This window comes from Pocillopora damicornis, chromosome 5 (genome assembly GCF_964200805.1).
Source record: "Pocillopora damicornis chromosome 5, jaPocDami1.2, whole genome shotgun sequence".
Taxonomy (NCBI): Eukaryota; Metazoa; Cnidaria; class Anthozoa; order Scleractinia; family Pocilloporidae; genus Pocillopora; species Pocillopora damicornis.
This window is the reverse complement of record NC_142674.1, coordinates 18,330,607-18,336,928: the sequence shown is the minus strand read 5'-3', so window position 1 is coordinate 18,336,928 and position 6,322 is coordinate 18,330,607. Positions and strand designations below refer to the sequence as shown.

General features: G+C 35.1%; 1 long non-coding RNA gene across 1 annotated transcript; it reads left to right on the top strand.

Annotated features, from left to right (window-relative positions):
* The first annotated feature begins 263 nt into the window (after positions 1-263).
* LOC113668237 (uncharacterized) lies at positions 264-5,923 on the top strand. Its single transcript, XR_016186821.1, has 2 exons — positions 264-572; positions 2,920-5,923. It is a non-coding gene; the product is annotated as an uncharacterized LOC113668237 (long non-coding RNA).
* Positions 5,924-6,322: the final 399 nt, after the last annotated feature.

The following is a 6,322-nucleotide window of genomic DNA, read 5'->3' as shown; positions in this document are numbered from 1 at the left end:
AACTGCTTAAAAAGGAACTTAAAAGGACATGATCTTTTGAGAATGTTTTTAAGGATTTCAGTGGAAAAACATGGTATAATTTCCGCACAGCCCCATACTATTGTAAAACAAATCTGTTTTCCCAATGGCAATCTATTGTTTTTGTCATTGTTTTCTCTATCCAAGAACTGAATGCATAATGTAGTATGGGGCTGTGCGGAAATTTTACCCTAAGTGGACTGGGAACGGTAACGATATGACACCCAAACAAAAACTCAGCGCGCATGCTCGCCGCGTGTTTAACCGACTCGATCGAAAATGGCGGAATGTTTCAGCCGAGCAGTGATACCACGGTATTCAGCTATCTTTTGCCTTCCTTCCAATTTTTTCGGTGTGGAAATCGACACCATAGTTTCATTTAGTACAGAACAAGTGTATCGGATCTTTTAAAGTTCTGTTACCGTGCAATTCAACGATCGAACGAAACAGCCGACGGACCTGATAAGCAGACGTGGCATATTGCCGATGTTATATGAAAGACAGTGTTATATGTAACTGGGCCGAAGATTGTTACAAAGCCTCCTGAGCGATATGTATGTAGCATGCGTTTAAATTTTGGATAATGGTAATTTAATAGATATGTCTTGATTTAATATTTTTACTTGTTATTTTTGCACAGTTGTTAACTCATTCTAGCTGGCATTTGTGCTGGGTTTGTGGCGTATTACCCCCCCCCCCCCCCCGCAGGGCTGTCAATAATTTTTCAAGTAGGCAAGGAGATGAAAAAAGTTGTAGGGGTTTTAAGAATCTGCGTGGGGAAGAAGTGGGGAGGGGTAGAAATAAAGATTTAGGGAACAAAAAACCTTGTTGCAAATAGGCACCACAAAAATTTGAAAGGGTTTTGACAATCAATCATAATTTTATTCTGACAAAACAGTGTAAGCTGACATTAACAACACCTTCCTGCTGTTCATTGCGGGATAAGGAACTATAATATCCATTCACACAAAAAGAGCTTGCTTGACTAATGTGACTGACTAACAATGGCATGGCATGACTTATGACTCGTGACTGGTAACAGAGTTACTAGTCAGAGAAACGAATCAAACGAACAGAAAACATGGCGTTGCAAATGTTTTGGGCACATTTACTGGTTCACTCTTTCTTTCTTCTTTAATTTCTCAAAGCAACCTTGCTTTGTGAAATTAATAAAAGAAAACTGTCTGATCTGATGTGCACAAGATAGTCTAGCTGGATTTTTGTAAGGTGAAGCTTTGCACTAACTGGGACCAATTGCATACAGGCTGTGCTAGCAGAGAAATGTTTGTTGACATGTGATTTATAGGAGAGAAAGATCAGTGGTTGTTACTTAGTACCATCTGCAAAAGTGATGGATGTCACTAATCTCTGGCAGAAGTTCTCAGCTCACTTGCCAGATACCTTCTGAAAAAAATATGGTGGAATTTGTTTTGGATTTTGGTTTTATCTAAGAGATAGTGCAGTGTTTTGCAGTTTGTATGGTAGAATTGCATGTTAAAATTTTTTAACAAACTCATTTGAGTAAAGATTTGATTGATTGTTCTATGAGTTTGACCAGAGTATTGTGAACTGATATCAGTTTGAGGGATGATTTATGTGCACTTATCTTTCCATCTGTGAAACTGACTAGGCAATACAGCACACAATGTAACAAAAAGCAGTGACCATATGCCAAAGAGTTGTCTCTGAGTTTGGATCGGGGTCACAGATTTAGTTATTTAGCTATAATCAACTAGCATGAAGCAATATTGATACTGAAGCACTAAATTCCAAAATTTTCCAATTTTTCGATATTTGTGAAGTGGAAAATGTAATAAAATGTGCAAAGAAAATTAGCTATTATTGATAGGCCATTCAAGTACTTATAGTACCATCTTTATCCTCAGCTTGGCAGCAGTTTTTTTTTTGGGTGAAATGGGACAAAAGTTAGGGGTGTGGCTTAAATGTAGGAACAAATATTTTAGCACCAAGTCTCCTGCCTCCAAAAGATGTACCTTGGAATACATATTTATTGTGACTGCAAGCTTCCTTTTTTTTTTTTTTTTTTTTTTTTTTTTTTTTTTTTTTTTTTTTTTTTCAACTGAGTGAAATTAAAGATATGCAGAAGTAAATTCCATGAATTTTGAGTTTAGTGCACCATTATTCTGGTCTGTTAAAGTGTTTCAAAAAGCTAATAGCCATCAATCCAGGTGTTCATGTTGACGTAGGATTTTTTTTGCATCAGATTGCAAACAATTGAAATTCAAAAATAGTTTTGGATTTGTACTTAAACCATATAGTATTTTTTGTTCAATGATACTTAGAATAAACTCTAAAATGAAGTTTAAAGTGAAAATTTTCATGTTAAAGGTGGGAAACAATTGAAAGAACTAAGGTGTTTTGAGTCTCCTTTGGTGAGAATGCTCCAAAAGCTTTCAAACTGACTTGTTACTCTGTATGGCATACTGTGGCATTGTGGTCATTTTATTGTAAGCCAGCCTAATAAAAATTTGACAACTTTCTTTGTTAATGGGTTTCATTAAGACAGCCATGCTATTTCTGATTGCAATGCACTAATTATTTCCACCAAAATCGATCATATGTTTGGGGTGGGGCCCATACGCTGGTGTGGCTTATTGGCAGGTAAATACAGTACCCTTTGCCTTTTCCCCACAACACATGTAGGCTAATCTATGGATATATTTTGTGAGTGTGTCAACGGGATTTTTCCAAAATCAGATTTGGTACATAAATTTAAGTGTAGGGATATGAAGAGGTTAAAAATGTTTCTTCAGCAGAACACTTTTTGACCTGTTTGACTTATACATTTTTTATGATATAAATTGACTCAACCATAGACCAATAGAGCTCCATGGTCAACATGACAACAATATCCCAGCATATTTTATGTTTCCCTTGCAGAAATTCTGGATTATGTTAAAAGAGCTCTTTTCTCCATGGGTAAACCAACTGATACTATGGTGGAATGAAATCAAAGGGATTGCTGCTAAGCTGATGGTTGTGTCAATTCTGCAAAGTGGACCTTCACTGTCATTTCTTCACCCTGCTGTTTTACAATATTTGTGTCAAGGAAAGCTATCATCAGTTAATCATGAAAGCACTTTAAAACTTGCAGCAGTGAAGGTAAATAAATAAATAAATAAATAAATGCTCAAGTGATTTGCCATTGTTTTTAGAGGGGGGGTACCAAATATTTATCAGCCATGATTCATTTCATAAATTCTTTGGATACTTTCCAAAATAAAATGCAAGAAAAAGTCATTATTCATTGCTAATTATTGCTAATTAAAGAGTAGGGTTATTCAAGTAACAGGAAACATTTTGTTTCTGACTAGCTATTTCATTTTAAGAACGTTACTGATACAGGATTTCTGATATTTTAAGCAGTTGTAGAGCCATGAGTTTCAAGTAAATCCTGTGAAATTCAACAAAACCTGCAAAATACCACAAATTAAGCAATAAATCTTGCCAAATACATGTTGCTATAACGTATTTGAAACTGACAATATATTTGAACTTACCTGGGCTAGTGGAGCTATTTACTTGCCATAAAATTGCTAATTTTTCTTAAAAACATCACAAATCTGCTGGTTGTTCTGTGATTAATGTTGCAAAAAAGCAGACAGTGGTCACGCTGTTCAAAGCTTTGTCACTGGTGCATTTCTCAAGCACTTTGTTGTTAAATGAGCAAATGAATGTATCTGTTAAAAAGAACCTTTTGGTTAAATAAATAGCAAACTGTCTTCTATATTTCTTTCTTAGTGAGTCCAAATGAGTTGTACAATTTGTTTTTGTTTCTAAGGGAAACATGAATAAAATGTACCATAGTCTCTTTCTGTGGTAGGTTTTTTGGTGTCTTTTTGTTGATTGCTGCCTACTGTGGCTTGCAAACTCTGCAAATTATGGAAGTGGAGTTTTGATGGTGCATGATGTAATCAAATGACAGTGAGCCTATGGTGTAGTGCAAATGACATTTGGTTGGGTACATGTCAGCCTCTCTCTGATTTAGGCTTTCTAACAAGGTGCAGAGTGTAATATTATTCAAAGAAGAAAGACTCAACAATCTCTTTTTATTAGGTGTATGCTCAAATCTTCAGGACTTACACTTAGGCTTCTGTGAATGTACGTTTGCCCTGCAGAGGACTTTGTGAGAAGTGTGAGCATACAATGTGGACAATTTAACCACAGTTGCAGCTTAAAACTTTGCTGAGGTGAAGGGTCATCTGGATTATTGAAAATGCCTGCATTTTCTGATACCCCAGGTTTAATGTCATGGCAAATAGTTGCAACTTCAGCATTCTCAAATTCACATATTCAATATCCTCTTGATTTCCTCCATCCTAACTAATCATCTCAAGTGGTGCTCTCAATCCCAACATTTAGAATTCATTTTTTAATTCTCTTTTATGCTGGTGTTCTTGAAATTGTCTTTCCGGTTCTGGCTTGCTTTTGCTCCTCTTCTTGTGGCCTTGAGCTTCTCTCTTTGCTTTTTTGACTTCTAACCCCATCATACAAGGGTTTCTTTCATTTTCACTTGTGTGTAAGAATGAACTGTTAGAGCTTGCAGACTCAAACTCTAGCAAAGTTGCATAATCACAAGAGGGTTCTGAAAACACTTCCTTTCCTCTTTTGTTGATCATAATTTCAATATTTTCAAGGCAATGGCCTTTTCAGTTAGCTTCTAATGTTTTCTGTAATCTTTTAAGTTCCAGAAATAACTCATATTCTGCACTGGCTTGTTCAAGTCTTTTGAACATGGTCTTGATTTTTCCACTAAGCTCAAGCAGTGTTTTGGTACTTCCATGCTGTTTCAAAAGATTTTTGTTTACATTACTGTTGCCTTTCATCATGATAACTTGGTGTTAGCCATTTCCCTTTGGGATTTCTAACTGTTTGAATGGTTAGGCCCAACAGGGATGTGTAATTTGTCCTCATCAGCACACTGCAAGTGTTTTACATGGTACAACTCATATTTCTTTGTTGACATCTCAAACACTTCTTACAACACCAAATTTGTATCATAAACATTCAATAGAAGGTACCAGACAACTTCAGTCTGCTACCAGTTGTTACAGATGTTATCACAGGCAACTTTTTTACCTTAAATGATAAAGCAAATGTTAACTTCTTAGTTGCTTTATTTACAACAATGTGATGGTAATTTGAGATGAAGCAAGAGTGTTACTGTTGTAAACAGAACATTAATTTTCCTTGAAACTCACTACTATGAATTTCATACCATATGAACTGCTATCAAAAATTATTTAATGGGTCATGAAAAGATATGTTTCTGGATAGCTAAATTCATGAGCAATAAGTACTTGGTGAAATCCTTGCAAAGGTATGCTAAAGCCCAGGAATTCTATGAGGTTGTGAAAATTGGTCAATGGTTAATCCAACACAGATTTCATAATAAGGTCATTTTCATGACCCTTGGAAATGATTCATTACAAATATGTCAACTTGGGTGTGCAGTATCTAATAATTATCACTGTGAATATTCTTCAACTTCTCATCCTATGTGTTGCGAGTTTAACTGAATAGGGAATGAGAAATGTAAAAGTAATACCTATCTTTTAGCAAATTACAATTAAACTATCTAGCTTTAAAACTGTTTTTAATGAAAGAAGTGCCTTTGGCTGCAGATAGTCAGAATCAAAACGAATAGACATTTAAAAAAAAATTAAGTTGAATTTATCTAGTTTTTCATAATTGTAATAACAAACATTTATATTGTGCTTAAAACTATGCACTTATTCAAAAGTGCTTTACATTACACTAATTACACCAAGTATTATAAACTAATATCATACACTTTCTTAAAGAGAAGGTCAGATAATTCTCAAACATAGCTAGGCTGTTACAGGATATGATTGGTTATGGCATTTACCAAAAAAAAGAAAAATAATACATGCATAAAGAAAATTTGACTGATGTAAAAACATATTGTTTTTAAAAAATGTTTCAGGTTACTTTAGTGTGTTTCTTTTGTTGGAAACAATAATTTCTCTGGTAATTGACAATAGGGAAGCTGGATGAACAATCCACAGTATGTAGACAAAGCAGTTACATAGACGTGTTAATCAATGAGTATAAGGACTTCTCTTTCCCAAATATTCTCAGTCAACTCATGCTACTGAAAATGGAGTCAAATACAGGCCTGATCAACCATATTTCTGGTAAACAGGCTTACTCTTGGCCTGTACCACTGCAATGTTCATGTGAAAGGAACTACATGGCGTAGTCCTCAGTTGCAACTGTTAAAGGTGGTAAAACATTCGATAGAAGAGTAACAGTTTTTTGT